This window comes from Marmota marmota, unplaced genomic scaffold, assembly GCF_001458135.2.
Source record: "Marmota marmota marmota unplaced genomic scaffold, marMar, whole genome shotgun sequence".
Classification (NCBI taxonomy): Eukaryota; Metazoa; Chordata; class Mammalia; order Rodentia; family Sciuridae; genus Marmota; species Marmota marmota.
In genome coordinates, this window is record NW_026000243.1 from 2,150,365 (window position 1) to 2,167,235 (window position 16,871).

The following is a 16,871-nucleotide window of genomic DNA, read 5'->3' on the forward strand; positions in this document are numbered from 1 at the left end:
CCCCTCTCCTTCCTTCCTTCCTTCCTTCCTTCCTTCCTTCCTTCCTTCCTTCCTTCCTTCCGGATTGAACACAGGGCCTTATGCATACTAGCCTACATCCTCAGCCCTATTTTCTCTTTTTTGGTGATAGTCATTCTAGTAGTGCTATCTTGATGTTTTGATTTACATTTCTCTAAAGATTGATGATGGTGAGTATCTTTTGGTGTGCTTACTGCCATTTGTACCTCTTCTTGAGAGAAATGTCTACTCCTGTACTTTGCCCATTGTTAAATTGGGTTGTTGGACTTCTTGTGGTTGAGTTGTAGAAGTTCTTTATATATACATTCACATATATGATTTATTATATATATAATATTAAATCCTTATCAGATACATGATTTGCAAATATTTTCTCCCATTCTGTAGTTATCTTTTTTACTTTCTTGATAATATCCTTTGAGGCACAGAAGTTTTTAATTTTGATGAAGTTTAACATATTTTTTTCTTTTGTTGCTTATGTTTTTGGTGAGATATCTAAGAATCATTGACAAATCCAAGGTCATGAATATTTGCTCCTTATATTTTTTTCTAAGAGTGCTGTGTTTTAACTCTTATATTTGTTTATTTTTAAAATTTATTTTTAATATTTTATTTATTTTAAAATTTATTTATTATTCAAAATTTATTTATTATTATTTATGGGGAATAAAGCCAGGGGCACTTTATCACTGATCTGTATACCCAACCCTTTCTATTTTGAGATAGAGTCTTGCTAAGTTGTTGAGGGTCTTGCTTAGTTTCTGAGGCTGTCCTCAAATTGTAATTTTCCTGCCTCAGCCTCCTGAGTTGCTAAAATTACAAGTGTGTGTAACATCCATGGCTTTTTTTGGGGGAGTCCCACCCTGTTTGTGGGCAGTGATCTATTTTTTGAGTTAATAAAAAATATTTTTAGATGTTGATGGACCTTTATTTTATTCATTTATTTACATGTGGTGCTGAGAATTGAACCCCGTGCCTCACATGAGCTAGGCAAGTGCTCTACCACTGAGCTACAACCCCAGCCCCTTGAGTTAATTTTTGTATGTGATATGAAGTAGGAGTCCAACTTCATTCTTTTGCATATAAAAAATATAGTTTTTCCAATACCATATATTGAAGAGGCTATTCTTCTCGCATTAAATGGATTTACACTCTTATCAGAACCAATTGGCATTGATGTATAGGTCTATTTCTATACTCTTATTCTATTCCTTTAGTCTGTGTGTCCATCCCTATTTCAGTTACACACTGTTTTGACTACTATAGATATGTGGTAAATTTTGAAGTTGGAAATTGTGAGATTTCCAACTTTGTTCTTTCTCAAGACTGTTTTAGCTATTCAGAGTCCCTTGCAATTTCATGTGAATTTAAGCATTAGTATTCCCATTTCTGAAGGGAGAAGAAAGGTTGGAATTTTCATAGGTATTTCTTTGAATTTGTTGATTGCTTTGGGTGGTATTGATATCTTATCAATATTGTCTTTCTATCCATGAACATGGGATATTTTTCAATTTATGTAGGTCTTCTTTAATTGCAGTGATGTTTTGTAGTTTTTAATGTAAAAGTCTTTTACCTCCTTGGTTAAATTTATCCATTGGTATTTTATTCTTTTAGATGCTATTGTAAATGGAATTGCTTTCTTAATTTTCTTTTCAGACTGTTTATTGCTTGTGTATAGAAATACAACTTTTTTCCCCCTGTATAATCTTAAACCTTCTAATTCTTTTGATTTTGTCTATTAATTCTAGTAGCTTTTTTTGGGGGGAATTCCTTTGAATTTCCCACATATAGGATCATGTCATCCATGAATATCAATAGTTTTATTTCTTCCTTTCCACACAATGAAGGTGAGCATTTTGTCTTATTCCTGATCTTAGGGGAAGCTTTCAGTTTTCCACCATTGAGTATGATCTTAGCTGTTGACTGCCCTTTTATTGACTGGCCACTCGTTGGGGCTGGATGTGAGGGGGATGGGGTCACCCATCTGCTTTTATTACCCAACAAATAGTTTTCTTCTGACAGAGAATCATATTTGGAGTCTTGTTCAGAGAAAATACCCTCTAATTAGAAAATATTGATTTCCTGGCAGCACTAATCACACAGTTAAAATGTCAACTGAACTAAAACCCAAACATTTGTTAAGCTCCTACTATGCTGCAGGTACTTTTATTACCTCATTTACTCCAACAATATCCCTTGGTTTCAGGCTTTTTATTATCACTACCCCCACTTTAGAGGTGAGGCAATGAATACTGAGTGGGTGAGGTGATTCACACTGCTGGTAAGTGCTCCTAAGAAGTTTGGTGTAAGCAGTAAGTTTTCTAATTTATAAGTTGACTTGTTCTCTGTCTGCTAATTCTCAAGGGGAATGGGGGGACAACTTTTCTTTGCAGGGTGCACCAGAAACTCCCTAGGGGTTGGAGAGCTAGGGTAGGCTTTCTCAAAAATACAGCCCATTCTGATAGGTCAGATCACTTCTGGAGTCTTCTGCCCACATCAGAGAATCATTGTTGCAAGGATCCACCATGACTGACGAGCTCTTTGCAACCGTCAGGAAAGTGCAGTGGCAAAAATGTTGAGCACCACTGCAAACTACAGCTTCTTTATTTTGTGATGTTAGCCTTGCCAGTCAGCTACAGAGTTGCGGGCTGATTGCATCAGAAGGTTCCAAGAGGGAACTCTTTCTGAGGATGGGGAGCAAATGCTTTTCAGCAGAAGGAGAGATTGCTCTGCCTGGCAACTTTATTAGTCCTTTCCCCAAACCCCTGTACTGTTAACTCAGGAGTAATCAACACTCTTAGGGAGATTAACTTTATCAAGTAACTGTAACCACAGGTACCTGGATAATTCATAGCCAATGGTTAGTTTCTGCCTCAAATTTCTGGGTCACTGGAACCGTGTAAATTCCTATTCTGGGCAGCATTATGAGACCCAACTAGTGGGGTCATATGCCTGTCTCTTCTCTCTTTTCACTTTAAAGTAGCTTGAGCATGAGCCTGGAAGAGAGTCCCAGTTGGAGGGAGCAATAGCCTACAGAAAAGTCCTCAGATTTTCTGAGTACTGGTGCTGGGTGCTAATCCTCAGTGTAGACAGTAAACAACAGAAGTTTCTGCTCCTGATCTCAGTGGAAGACAGTCCTGCACACAAAAGTCCAAATCAACTTCAGACAGGGGAAAGTTGCATTTATGCTATCTTGATTTTTTAAAAATTGACTTTCCTCTTTCTTTTGACCTCATTTTCTGCACTTTTTTTCCTTTCATTTTTTGAACTAAGGGGTGTAGGTAAATTTAATTCCTTGATTCTCATACTGTGTCTGGAGCAGGGTTTACTAAGCTTTCTCTGCCAATGTTGGCATTTTGGTGCCACAGTTATGTTTTCAGAATGCATTAGAGTCATCAGTTCATGAGGAGACTTCTCTGGGAAGCAGATGGCCATGGGGACAACCCATCAAGAAGTACCTCTATAGGGCTTGGGTTGTGGCTCAGTGGTAGAGCGCTTGCCCAGCATGTGTGAGGAACAATGTTCAATTCTCAACACCACATATAAATAAATAAAGATCCAATGACAATTAAAAAAAGAGAAGTACCTCTATTGAAAATCTAAGCATGCACACATAAACAAACAAAACTAAGGGGAGAGGGCTAGCTCTGTTCCCTACTCCCCCAGTAATTCTTACATAAAATTTAGCAGGTCTTTGTTGTTTCGATTCAATTTAACAAATATATGCATAATAATTTAGATAAGATGCATTTTTTCAAAGAAATCAGAATCTGCTCTGTCACTCAAAAGAAGTAAACTCCCTTCTTGCTGAATGCCGCTTCCTTCCATCATCCTTCCACCTGTCCCTGTTAACTCCCATATTTTTTTTCTGTCTTCTGGATTGAAATCTTTGAGCCCACTTTCCCTCTTTTCTCCTCCATTCTCCAGATGATAAAGTAATCATCCTTGTCCCTTTGCCCAGGACAGTCCTGGTTTGCCTGTTATGACAGTATGGTTGTTAATAGCTCCTTTTTCACTCTCTGAAGTGTCCAAGTTCAGGCAATAAATTAAATGGTCAGCCAGTCCTTAACCTATCAAAAGCCAAAAGGCTGCCCTCCTGTCCGCGTCTGGCATGACACCACTTGAGTTCAGACACCATCACACCTCCTGCTGGATTACTGCAATTGCCTTCTCTCTGGTGTCCTGACTTGTGCATCTTACTTCTAATCCATTCTGTAAATCATCGCCTAATTAATTCTCTTAAAATACAGTCCTCTGTTGCTCACACCCTGGGTCCTTGCTGCTAATGGGATCACAATTCCAACATCTTCCTCTGGTACTTCAAACTCTCACTTTCACCCAGCCTCTGCTGTGGTAGACAGTGCTCCCTGTTTGGTTTCTCAGCATGAACTCTCATTTCCACTCTAATTGGTCAATGTGCTGTCCCTGGTACCTGCCCTGTGACAGCTGCCTGTGAACATCTGCTCACGAAGGACCCTTTATCTGGGCCATCCCCACAGATGCAAATCCGTGCCTGTGTCCTTCAAGCCCAGTGTCATCTCCACCTCATAAGCACAGCGTTCTGTGACCAGCCCATCCCTCAGCACTCTCCTCCTCTGAACTCCTCGGCCTGGAGCAATTATTGTCTGCACAATTCATTTGGCATCTAATCATGTATTGCCTCATGACTTTTCATATATTGCTATCTTGAACCAGGGCAGAAAGAATTTGCTGTAATTTCACTGTTAGTTCTCATACGCCTGTCTTCTCAGTGAAGATGCACGTTCCTTGAGGACAGGAGCCGTGTCTTCTACATCTTTTTGTTCCTTATGGCACCACCAAGTGTCTCATAGGTAATAAAATAAATGCTTAATGGGTCTTCATTTAGGAATCTCAGACTGGAAAGACCCTTCTAATCACATAGTTCAATCTCTTATTTTGTGGATGAGCAAAAGAAAAAAAAATTCAAGAGACTTGCTCAGAGACCTAGCTAATGCAAATGGCTGAGCCAGACTTCAAATGCAGATGTTGTTATTCTCAGTCAGGGCTACTTTCCAGATACTAAACTAGCTAGCTACTGACTGTGTGTTGATTTCATTTGGAAAATGGATTGCATTCATTTGGCACTTTTTTTTTAAATTGTGGTAGTGGGGATTGAACCCAGGGCCTCATGCATGCTAGGCAAGTGCTCTACCACTGAGTTCTATCTCCAGCCAAGTGGATTGCATTCATTTCAAGGATAAGTAGACATTTAGAAAATATAGGGAAAGAAGTTAAGCAAACCAGTTTGGGTGTAGTGGCACATGCCTATAATCCCAATAACTTGGGAGGCTAAGGTAGGAGGATCACAAGTTTGAGGCCAGCCTGGACAATTCAGCAACTTAGTAAGACTTGTTCTCAAAATAGAAAAAAATGAAGAGGAAGAAGAAGGAGGAGGAGGAGAAGGAGAAGAAAAAATGACTGGAGATGTAGCTCAGTGGTAAGGCATCTCTGGGTTTAATATCCAATTTGGTTTCAGTACAAAATAAATAAATAAAAGAAGATGAGCCAACCAGGAGTGCAGTAGGACTTCTACAAACTCTTAGAAGTAGAAACTTGTTTGATAAAATTTGGGGGGAACAGCAATTAGACCAAGACAATTTCTGTATAAGAGAGTTGTGGAGAGGGATGGGTCAGGGATGCCCATCAATGCCAGGATTTTGGATTTAAGCAGATGTTTGTCCCAGGGCAGCCACATGCCTGCACCTTAGATGAAAGTCCCATCCCTTGACTCCACTGTCCAGAAGTTGTAGTGGGGTGTGTGGTGGGAATGGGTGGGGGGCCAGGGTAGCCAGCTCAGGTGGGCTAAGACAGGGCATGGGAAACGCCTGCTCAGAGGCAGCTTTGGGCTATAACAAAACCTGACTTCAGTGGTATTGAAAAGCGTCACTGGTAATGTGGTTACATACAGCCTTCAACTTTAATAAGGTGTTGCAAAACTCCGAAAGTACATATAACCAAAAACACATTTCACTGGAAGCTTGATCTTGAGTCCTGTTCTATTGCTCCTGTGTGGAGTTTTGGTGCTGTCAATAGAGCTGTTAAAACACAATGGAAAGTGGTAATTGTGCATTATATGGCTTTTGTTTTCCATTATGAAATATTGACATCCGAAAAGACAGTGGGATTATTGTGGGCAGGAGCTGCCAGGGGGAGGCTGGAGACAGGGAGGGGGAGCTGCTAAGGGCAGAGGGTGGCAGAGCAGAAATCTGTCTTCTATTCCAGGAGGTCTCTGAGTCTTGCTTTTTCTAACCAGGAACCTGGGAAATTCATGCAATTAACTGACATGAAGAGGCTCTGTTTGATCATCAGGATTTTGAGAAGACTGTGTGGTCCAGTATGGAGGTGCCTGGGGAAGTGGGGTGTATCTGTAGACACCTTGGGGAGATGAGGACAAATGCAGTCAGGAATCATTTCCCAAGAAAATCTGGGCCAGTGTCCATCCCCAGGGATGCATAAAAGATGTCCTTTAACCTGATGCTGGGGATCCTGGCCATTCTGGGGAAGGTGGAGACTTGTAAAAGTGCCCTCTGCCTAGGGCACCTTGTTCCTCCCAAGTAATAAGACAATAAAATAATAATAGCTTGCCTTTATTGAGTGCCATGTGGCAGGTGCTTTAAGTATGTTTTCTTACTTGATTCTTCTAAACCTGGGAGGAAGTGTCAGCCCATTTTCTGGATGGGGGACTGAGGCTGCATGGAGGACTCTGCGGTGTCTGCCAAGCCTCCAGCCTCTTCCTGTCTCCGAGAGCCGTGGGAGGGAAGGACATGTGGGAAGCACAGAGGAAGCCACAGCCAGACAGATTGAGGGGGTTTGGTTTCACTTATTTGGAAGAAGTAAGTGGGAGGGGCTGCAGGAAGGTGTTGGGGGGCTGTGTATGTGGCGGGGAAGATTGCCCTCAGGTAATCTGATGTCAGTCCTGGGTCATCGGGACAGCCCCCTGCCTCTGCACAGGTGAACCACTTGGTGAGATGGGACCTTTAGGGTAACTTCTGTCCGCCTTGCAGCACTACGGGTCTGCCATTGGGTTTGAGGGACAGCCTGTCTTTCTAGATAGATTACATTTGGTTTGCTCAGAAGGCATTTATGGCTTTATAAAGCTCTTAAATTGGCTCTTTTCCCCCCTCAAAACATTTCTTCAAGCTTACAAGGCCAGTTTTAGAATAGCAATTACCAGCTCCAATATCCCCCAGCAAACTCATGCTGTGCTGTTGTACATAAACTGCTTGGGACATTTGTAATGCTGCCACACGGTGTATCTGCGGGCGGAAAGCCCCCGTTTCTACCAAGGAATGCTGCAGAGGCCCTTTCTCAGCCCTAATTTATGGGCCACATAAAACTCTGTGAAGTTGCCCTGCATCTTTCTGAGGCAAAGTTGAGGTTTTTTACTGTTTCAAGCTGCTAATTTTTTTCCATTTAAAGCCAGCCTTCTGTCCGTGCCAGTGTGCATGTGTGCATACAAGTTGGCCACTTTAATTTATGTGCCTCCTTCTCGCTCTGTAATGCTTATAACTTACAAATGTGTGCATAATATACCGGCAGTTCCTCCTTGTTATAAGAGGCTTGGCTGCTTTGTGCTGTGGCCGTGATAACCTGGACCCCCCTCCTTGCTGCTCCACTGTTCAACCCAGGGAGGTAGCCCCAGGGCAGGGACATGGTCCTAGGATCTGTGTGAACTGAGGCCCAGTGTCCTCACCCATAAGACAAGGGGCTTAAGAGAGGCAGCAGCGTGGGGTGCAAAGTATCAGAGGATCAGAGCAGGGGATTAGGGTTTAGGGCTGGAATGGAGCACATTCCACGCGTGCTATCACCCGCAAACCGTGTAGTCCTTCTTAGCCTCAGTTTACCCATTTGTGAGATGGGGTAGGATTATGAATTTCTCACCAGAGTGTTGAGAGTTTCACGTATGCTAATGACTGCGAAGGCCCTTCATGAGCTGAGGCAATATCCAAGGGCTGGCTGGAAGCTATTCCAAGCTCTCAACTGCTGGCAGCACCCCTAGGAGAGAGAACAGCCAAGAGCAATGTGATGTCTCAGGGCTTTCCAAAGTCAAATCTAAATGCCTGTACATGAGCCGGGCCTCCCTGTTCTCTGCTGAGCACTGAGCCCAGAGCTGTTGTGTAACACAGGGCTGAGGCAGAGCTCTGGCAAGTGGCTCTTGCTTTTCCACTAGGGCCCTCTGGGCCCAGAGATTTCTGATCCTTTGAGGAGAGCACATTGACACCCCCTTCCTCACTCCAGGCCAGCTCCTGCCCCTATCCTTTCTTGGGAACAATAATCCTGTCTTGATCTTTGCTGGTACTTCTTATTTAGGGGAAAACACAAGCTGGTCTTTCCAGGGTCTCCTGAGAACCTAGATGATGTTAGTGGGTTGTGAGGATTCATAAGCAGGGAGGTTTGTAGCTCCCAGTTCCTCTGTCCACACAGATGAGTGTTCACCACACAGTGGGGAATTTGGCCCTCCTACCCTCCAGGTGGGGCTTGCATTGGCTGACAGAAGGGGACATTCAGCTCCTCTTGGGGCTTGGTGAGCCCCTCAGTGTAGAGGACCTCAATCCCACTCTTGCTTCAATGTCCCTGAGGCCCTGTCCTTACTCTTGTACTCCTTGCTGCTGGAACACTCCCCACTTGGATACTTAGCCACTAATGCAAAAACAGATTCATCCAACACATTTCCTGTGAAGGGAAAGATGCTGTCATTTATTGAGCATCTATGATACGCCAGATAGCTGCCAAGGTGCAGGTAATTAAATTCTCACCAAACCCCACAAGTCATCATCACTAACCTGCATTCAGCATTCCCCATGAACCACACAACTGTTCTGAGCTCCTTATGTGAATTCAGTCCTCACCACACTCCTATAGAGGACAGGAGCTTGTGAGATGGACAAGGGTAATGATCTTGCCAAACATCAACAGCTAGTAATTTGGAAAGATGGGATTAGCACCCAGGAAATCAGGTTATGAGACTGGACTCTTAATCACCACATAGGAAGTGTTGCTTCTTCAAAGAAGGTATTTTATTATCACCCTGTTTTAATTTTACCCCACCTATATTTACATTTGGCTATTAAACTGGATATTCAAAGGGTTTAAGTAACTTCTCCAATAACATAACCAGGAAGAAGCAGAGCCAGAACTCTGATGTTGTTGTTTGTTTGTTTGTACTGAGGATTGAGTTCAGAGGGGTTCTCTGCCACTGAGCTAGATCCCCAGTCTTTTTATTTTTTATTTTGAGACAAAGTCTTCTTAAGTTGTTGAGACTGATCTTGAACTTGTGATCCTCCTGCCTTAACCTCCCAGGTTGCTGGGATTACAGACATGTGAGCCAGAATTTGAACCCATGTTTCTCTGCCCAGAAGCTCCACTCTGTCTTTCCATTCTGTCTTTCCACTATGCCTGTTTTCTTTTGCTTACTAGTTTAAGACATATGATTTTCCTACCTGCAATATTTTGCATTTTTTCCTAATATTTTAGGAAAGTGAGAGCTATTATATAACTATAACTTTTAAAGAAGTTGAGGATGGTTTGGAAGTGGGAGGGCTAGGAAACAGGAGAAAGGGGAAGGACTTTGCAATGAGGGTAGAAGTGAAGTCTTAGGCTGTTTTGGGCTGCTGTAACAGAATACCTAAGTCTGTGTAATTTATGAAGAATAGAGATTTACTTCTTTAGTTCCTAGAGGCTGGGAAGTCTGAGTTAAGGGACCTGCATCTTGTAAGGGCCTTCTTGCGCATCATCCCATGGTGGAAAGTGGAAGAGCAAGAGAGCATGGGGGATGGAAAGGGAAGAAGAGAGAAGAACTTGTTCTTTTATTAAGAACCCAATCCTGTGATAATTGCCTTAATTCATTCACTCATGATTTAATCACCTCTTAAAGGTTGCAACCCCTGACAATGTTGCTTTGAGAATTAAGTTTCCAACACATGAACTTTGTGAGACACACTCAACTATAGCAGGTGGTAAGGTCCAGGTTAGGGTAGACAGAATGAAAAAAAAAAAAAAAAAAGGTTCTCAGTGACTGTGCAGGTATTGGAAGTCTGGTTTAGGGTGGGACCAGCCCAGAGACTCAGTGGATTAATGTAACATTCATGAAAATGAGAAAGTCTAGTGGACATGGGTTTCATTTTTACAATGTTGAGCTCAAGGTGCTGGCAGCTGATACTGATGCCCGATACTTTCTCCAGCCTCCAAAATTGATTCTAGGTAACAGGGTTCTCAAAGCATTTGAATCATCGCCTCTTTGAGAGGATAAAAGAATGATAAATTCTCCCAAGGAAATAAAAACTACAAGCACAATTTCCTGCCAGTGTCCCTGCTATAGAATCCCTAACTCACAGGGGCTCCAGGTTCAGAATGCTGGGTTTAAGGCCTCTTTCCAAGTTGAGAGCTTCTAGACTCCCTGTTGTCCTCCTCCCTGGGACCATAGCTCTGGGGAGGGCCTGAGGCAGGGCCTGAGCAGAGAAGACCAGCTTCTGTGTAGTCCACCTTCTTCCCCTGAACTCTAGAGCATGAGTGGTGGAAAGCATCCCATCATGGGGTCTCCCCAACCTTTGCTGAGAGGCTCATTTTGCACTTCTAACCAGGCTCTTGGATGAGGGAGGAAGTGTCGCTGTCAGGGACAGTACTGATGTTCAGAGGCAGTGCAGGGGAGGAGGGAGATCTGAGAGTCATTGAAGTCACACCTGAGTCAAACCCTGCTACAAAATTTTCAGTGACCTTGGGTAAGCTTCCTCACTTCTCTGAGCCTGAATTTCCTCATCAGTAGAACTAAGAGAGGTGTTAGGTCCAATAATGTCCAAGGTCTCATCCATATTATTTTTCCATGATTCTATACATTGTTATAGAACTGCAGCTTGCCTATAATGGATATAGGGAACAAAGTCCTGATCACTGGGGAGGATTAAAAAGATACCCCTGCTTCTTCAGTGGGCTTTACTACTTTGTGAAAAGAACTTTGTAAGAGTACGTGGTATGAAGGTATGAAGAAGGTGCTTCATTGAGATTGCTGGATTTTTACTGAGTTCTGTGGATACTTAAATATAATTTAAATGGACCAAAATGAACTCACATTAAAAATTCAGTTTCTCAGTCTCACTAGTCTTGTTTCACATGTTCAGTGGCCACGTGTGCCATCACTGCAGAAAGTGCTACTCTGAATGTCCCAGCTGGGCCCCCTGCCTGTCTGAGGGGGAGAGTAGGTATTCAGAGTATTCAAGTGGTAACACCTGAGGACAACTTGGTTCTTTGTAGTTCATTACGTCTGAGATGGGAAGGGGCTGGCTTTTTTCAATTCATTACAGCCATGGTGAAGTTCAGATTCATTGAATGACTGCCCAGGCATGGGGGCAGGTAAGAAGCAATCCCAGAGAGAGCTTCTAGTGCCTCCTGACTGCCCACACAGGTCTCCAGAACCTTCCCGCCAGATTCTTGAAGTCAAGTGGACGTCTTTCTTTCTTAACCTCCACTTTTTGGGGGACCAGAGAAGCCTGTTCTCCTGCCCCAGAGATGCCTGAGTGAGAGGCTCTACCCTGGTCTTTCTTAAAGTCTTATACTGCCTGTCAGAGCTCCACTGAGGTCTCAGCTGGGAGGGTCTCAATGCTGGGGACTTCCTAATAACACATGGCTGTGCCTCAGACCCCCTTCCCTGCCCCAAATCAGGGATGAAGGAGTACAGGCCATGGTTTTGACAGGGTGCAGTAGACATTAGCTGAGAGTCTTCAAGGGGAGGGCATACATCCCTTGGGGTCCTGGGTTGCAGCTGCCTATGCAGAACTAGTGAGTCTCCTGGTGATCTTAGGGCGGGTCATCTCTGCTCCTTCTCCACCCTGCTCTTCTCACAAACACAGCCATCTCTGGGGCCCAGGGGCAGGAGTGCTGATTGAAGGTCCCTAGGAAATCTGGCAGTTACATCCTTACAAACCACATCAATAGCACATTCCTTGGACTGGCAGGACCAATGGAGGGCCCTCCAGGAAAGCAGCTGGTTTCTTGTGTAGTCTGCTAAGGCAGGTCTTTGGAAGAGGGAAGCAGGGGAAAGACTGAGCCTCCCTGGACTCTGTCTCCCGACACCATGGTCAGGACTTAGGCCTGGCAGCCCATTCTCTTGGCACTTGTTGGGGCAATCATGCCTGGCCAGAAAAGAGATGAACGGTGAGATAAGGGGCCCAGAGTAGAGTCCTCATGTGGAGGAGGTCCACCAACATTTCTAATGGCAGTTTTTTCTCCAGAGAGAACAAAGAATTCCGCGTCTGGAGTCCACCAGCTCTTTCGACAGAAGATCAGAAAGGTAAAAGTGGGGATAGGAGTGCCTATAACACTGTACCCCACCAACCAGCATTTCAGCCATAGGTTCCCTTTTGGTTTGGAGCACCCTAGGGGTAAGAAAGATGGGGAGTGTGGGCCCATGATTTCTGCCTCACAAACCTGCTTTCTGATTCTCCTTCAATATCTTCTATGGTGGTCTGGTAATTTGAATGCTTAACCAAGCTTTCCTTTAGTACCAGAGAGTTTGGGGGACAGGCTTTCTGTTGTAGCAAATTTGTCAGTGCAGTTTCACTTCTATCTCCCAGTCCCTTGAGTCTCTTTGACACATGTCAGGGGTCTGCTCTGAGATCACCGTTAGTCCTCACCCTGTAGATCAGACACAGGTACCCATTCCTCTCTTTTTGGTTCCTTTGTAGATTCTCCTCCCTCACCTGTCTCCTCCTCCTTTTTTCTTTCTCTTTCTCCTTGTCAAAGTCCCCACCCCATGCCCTCATCCCAGTCCCAAGTGGCATTTGATTGCACTTGTGCTCAGCTGAGCAGCCCAGCTCCGTCCAACCCTCATTAGGGACTCACAGAGCATTTCCAAAGCAGCAATCATAGTCTCTAGACTGCTCTAAAAAGGCTAAAGAGTTTCGGGCAGTGTAGAAAGCAGGCTGCACCTGACTTGGTCTGCGAAACATTCCTCTGTTCTCACTGTCACCCTGGTCCCGCTGCCCCTGCCAGTCCTGCACATTCATTCAGAACAAACTAAATTTATAATCCAACCAAATCAAGAAGTTAAATCGGTTATTGCAAAAGAAAACAATGTGGCATATTCTACTCTCCCAGATCAGATTTGGGGATCCTTGGCTGTCTAAGATTTCCTGGGCCCCTCCTGGCTACTCTATGGACTGAATAAGACAGAAGTAACATCCAGCTATGGAATGAACCCTGGCTTGAGACCAGACAACCTGAGTTTCATGCTCAATACCAGCACCCCTGGCTGTGAGAGCCTGAGCAGGTGGCTCAGCTCTTCTGTGACTCAAACTTCCCATCTATAAAACAACGCTAGTGGCTTCTTAGGGCTGTGTGTGCTGAGAGCACTTTATACGGCCATACAGTGTACATCAGACCTGGCTGCTGGTTTCCTGTCTCTGACATGGTAACTGGGGCAGGGGCCAGAGCACCCCACTGCCAAGGTATTTTGTTCTCTACTGTCATAGCTGTTATTCACATGAGGACATGAGGAAAGGTATGAATGGAGATTCCCTTTCAAGGACTGGAGGCAGGGGGAAGGACAGAAAGGACCAGGCTGCTTGCTCTTCTCCTTGCTCCCCTTATTCTGGGCCTCCTCCAGCTGCCCCATCTCACCAAAGAGCAGCAAAATCACAAGTTGCTGGAGATAAGAACCTGGGCCTCATCCTTGACTTTGACTTCTCATTTCCACGTAGCCCAATTGTGTCTTATTCAAATGGACCTACAATATAAGGTAAATCTGATTGATGTTGACCGTCTCCATTCCCGGGCCACCCCTTAGCCTGTCTCTCTCTATATGATTGGACCACTCCAGTGTCTCCAGGTGGCTTCCTGGCTTTTCCTCTTGTCCTTGGACTCTTCTCTACATGGAAGCCAGAGTATCTTTTGTACCCTGTGTTTCTTCTTCACTGAGGCCACCACAGTTTGCAGTCATATGTTTTTTTTGTGTGTGTGTGTGATTTGGAGTTTAATGTCTGGCTTTCCCATTAGACATGCTCCACAGAGTGAAGGTCAGAATCTGGGCTGATGGTCACTGCATCCCCTGTGCCCTTGTTAAGGAACTGATGAGCAAATGAACGAAAGACCCAGACAGGGAGGGCATTTGTTTGCTTGCTCTCTCCCTTGCCTCTCTTCCAAAGGGAAACCCCTCTAGAATGTTCTTTCCTTGTGGGCAGGGCATTTATCTCTTTCATATGTGGATGACCCCCCTATAGCCTGCAACATGGGCCCATCTAGAAACTCAGTAACGTTTTGTTGGATGAATTGTGAGTCTTTGAAATAGAGAGCTTCCCTGGGCTCTGGATTAAGTCTATACCACTGTCCTAAGAGGTGGACAGCCAGGGGGCTTGGCCACTTTCTCTCTGATGCCATTCCTCTTTCTAAAGATCTCACTGGTGTCCCAAAGCCCTGGTCTCCACAAACCTATTCTGGTGTGAGAGCTTAGCTGGGGCAGATGTTCCTACTATTCCAGAGGAGGAAGTAAGGTCTTCCCTGTAACTTCCTACATTCTAGGGACACTGGAGTGAAGGACCCTCCCTATGGCCACAGAGAGCATTTGGCCCGAGAAGCTCTGGAGAAACTTCTGTGCCCCTCTGGGGCTACATCCAGTAGCGGAAGTCTTTCCCAGATATTGGTGGGGGCAAAAAAGAGCAGCCCTCCACCCCTGACTCCCCTATCCTGGGAATTCCCAGAAGAGCCGAGGAAAGGGTTATAAGAAATGGCCACAGAAGAGAAGACAAAGCCCTGGGGATTGGGGGAGAATACAAGGACAGTTGAGGAAGACACCCTGGTGCCACATGATTTGCTGTCTCTGTCCTTCTCCGAGTTGCGGTTTCCACCTGTGAGAGTGAGACGGTGCCACCTGTGTGGCTGCCAAGCTAAAGCCCATCTGACAGATTCACTGGGAGGAGGAAGTGCGACAGCTGGAAAATGGTTATTTTTCATCTTACACCATCAGCAGAGTCCCAGACTTAGCCCCTTGCCTCTCTCTGGTTATTAATGGCCATAGGGACCAAATTCCTCAACCTCACTTCCTTTACAGCTTTTCTTCCAGAGCCTAGTCTTGGGCACTCCCGGCTCCCTTTCAGTTTCTCCTGCTGCGTAGGCATTTCCCCCAGGAGCTGGGCTAGATTAGCTTGAGCCCAGGGCTGGGGAAGAGTATGTGTTTGGGGGGGGGTGGGCTCAGCTGGGGGGGTGGGGGTCGTGAGCTGCCTTGTGGCTGCTCTGCAGGGTCTGGCGGAGCCCCAGCCTCTGGCTGTGACATACAGCCCCCTTCATGAAACCAGACAGAATTAAGCCTTTTGTTTCCTGTTTGCTAGGCCGGCTTAAAGAAAACACAGAGGGTCCTGCGGCTGGGGCTCCCAACAAGACCGCCTTTGTATTCATTTAATTAATCAGTTAGCCGAGGGAAAGGAGAGGAGGGAAGTTCATGTTATAAATACATGGTTTTCTTTGGCTTTCCCCCACCCCAAAAGACAGGGCCTGAATGGCATCCCGGAGAGAGACCCCCATCTCGCCCTAGACATTCTGGAGGCCGGAGCCTTAGCCCTGATATCTGTGGGTCCTGGGGAAATGTTAAATGCTGGCGGGTGGAGGTTGGTTTCTGGCCTCTGGTCCCCATTTCTGCACCTTACTTTTCTTCTCAATGCCATTCCCTCCATGGATGAGGTACCTGCAGTGCCACACGGGAGAGTGTTTATCCCCTAAAGTCCTGAGCAACCTGCAGGTGCACTGTGGAGGGAGAGGTCCACACCTCAGAACAGAGGTTCCTGGTCACCTCTTTATCCACCCACACTCCACAGGGAGGGCCTCAGTCGGTCCAGCAAGAGCATGCTCAGACGTTCCTAGGGGACACCAAGGCTACTCTTCCACTCCAGCCTTCAGGGGTGCAGGAGAAAAATGAGGTAGGGCTCTTAGGGTGCAGGGGTGGGAGAGAGTCCCCTGGGGCAGATACCCCATCCCCATGTCTATATCTGCAGAGCTTTTTTTCTTTTTTTTTTAAGCTTGTTTCTATGATGCTATTTAAACAGAAATGTTTCAAAAATTTTATTTTCCGTTTTTAGAGATGGGCAATTTCTATCCCTACTCCCTTTCCCACTTCCAGCTGCCAGGTGTTTTTGGAGTTAAAAAACCCTTTCATTATGAGGTAAAATATTTGCAGTCCCTAAATATATGGCCCTCGTAATGGAATTTCACTGTGGTAAATTTTTCCTTATGTGCTCTTCATTTCAAGTCCTCGCTGGAATGCTCTGGTATCTGGTAACCGTGGCTCTAGTCTGTCTGAATATACTGCTCAGAAAACCCCCAGTCCTGGCCAAAAGGTAGAGGGTCTGGGAATTGCACTACGCCTCTGGTCTCTAAATAATTATTTAACTTGTCTTGTCAGGCTAAATGCAGGTGGCTCGTGGTCCCCACTCCTTAGGACACTTTCCTCCTTGACTGCCTTGGCCCTTCGGGAAATCCTGAAGACAGTGGAGACCAGGAGGTGGGCAGAGCTTATCGAATATTCTGTAGGGACTGGACTGTGAGGCCTCAATTTTCTCTCACCACTCAGAGGACATTCTTCCCCTCTCAGTCATTCAAAGAGGTCCACAGTTTCAAATCACAAACTCCCATGCCAGCCCCTCTTGGGATTCTCAGGAGCATGGTCAAGCTAGTGAACCTGCAGTGTGCATGTCTTAGGTCAGCAAACTCTTCAGTTTCATTTATTGTGTGGCTGACTAGTGTGTGTCATGTGTGCCCTGTCCCCTGAGGCAATAAAAAAACTCAGGACTGCAGAATTTCTGTGATAACTCTGGGGTGATCTTAAACAAGCCCTTTTCTTTCTAAGCTTCATT

At 45.1% G+C, this 16,871-nt stretch overlaps 1 protein-coding gene across 15 annotated transcripts in view; it reads left to right on the forward strand.

Annotated features, from left to right (window-relative positions):
* Pknox2 (PBX/knotted 1 homeobox 2) overlaps positions 1-16,871 on the forward strand; it is a 265,198-nt gene that overhangs the window by 20,410 nt on the left and 227,917 nt on the right. For 2 of the 15 annotated variants that reach the window (XM_048796081.1, XM_048796088.1), the window contains exon 1: positions 6,361-6,381. The exons of 11 other annotated variants lie outside the window; for them this stretch is intronic. The gene's annotated coding sequence lies outside the window, so the exon portion shown is untranslated. Of the gene's footprint in view, positions 1-6,360; positions 6,382-12,254; positions 12,323-16,871 lie in introns of those variants that run through there. 2 more of the 15 variants (XM_048796086.1, XM_048796077.1) reach the window with 2 other exon arrangements.